The sequence below is a fragment of the Nematolebias whitei genome, chromosome 2 (assembly GCF_014905685.2).
Source record: "Nematolebias whitei isolate Nwh7 chromosome 2, NemWhi1, whole genome shotgun sequence".
Classification (NCBI taxonomy): Eukaryota; Metazoa; Chordata; class Actinopteri; order Cyprinodontiformes; family Rivulidae; genus Nematolebias; species Nematolebias whitei.
In genome coordinates this window covers 2153842-2154927 of record NC_056499.1, presented here as the reverse complement: position 1 = coordinate 2154927, position 1086 = coordinate 2153842, and positions in this window count along the sequence as shown.

The following is a 1086-nucleotide window of genomic DNA, read 5'->3' as shown; positions in this document are numbered from 1 at the left end:
TGCTGTAGCTGCTGTAGCTGCTGTAGCTGCTGTAGCTGCTGCTGTAGCTGCTGTAGCTGCTGCTGCTGCTGCTGCCGCTGCAGACCAGCGTGAGAGAAATGAGCTTTTATTGATGAAGTGGTCGACCTCGCACAGGGAGCGCACGGTGTCAGTGCACAGCATCAGTGCACGCAGCAAAAACACCAGCAAAGATTGTCCTTTGTTTTCTGGTCTTGCCGAACGTGCACATGTGTTTTTCTGCACACAAGCTGTTTTTAATTGACCGGTAGTCGTTTAAATGAAAATCGGTTTTGTTCTCTTTTTGTAAACATAATCAGAAATTGATTTTTAATTGACCAACATCTGATCACCTCCATGTTTCATGAATCAACAGCAGCGCTTCTGAAAAACGTGTTTAACTCTTCAGAAAGACGAAGCATGTCGTTTTTCACATGGAAGCCCCACCACCGCTGGTCCTGCCAGATCTGCAGCTTCTCCTTCTTTCAGCTCTGTCCGTCGCCATGTTGCAGATTAACAACGTCAGAGATGGAGATGGAGCTGACCTGGTCTTAAAGATGATGTTGGATGATAGTGAGCGATGCCACACCCAGAATGTGTTGGAAACACTGTCAGTTACTGTGACACCAAACTTTAGGTCAGGGTTTGTACAACTGATGGACGTTTTTGATTTTAAGGACCGTTTGCTGTGGCAGCCATCTTAACTGTAAAAGTTCATCTGTTGCAAACATCCATTGATCACTGAGAGCATCTTCATGAACTATTGATAACTGACGGGCAGCACGGTGGAGTAGTTGGTAGAGCTGTTGCCTCTCAGCGAGCAGGTCGTCTGGGTTCAAATCCCGACTGGGGACCTTTCTGGGTGGAGTTTGCATGTTCTCTCTGTGCATGTGTGGGACACCTGGACAGGTGTCCCACACCTCTCTCACAGTAACTGCTGGATATGGGCACCTGTGACCCAGAAAGAAAGAAGCGGGTAAATATAAAGGATGGATGGATGGATGAATGGATGGATGGATGGATGGATGGATGGATGGATGGATGGATGGATGGATGGATGGATGGATGGATGGCTGGATGGCTGGCTGG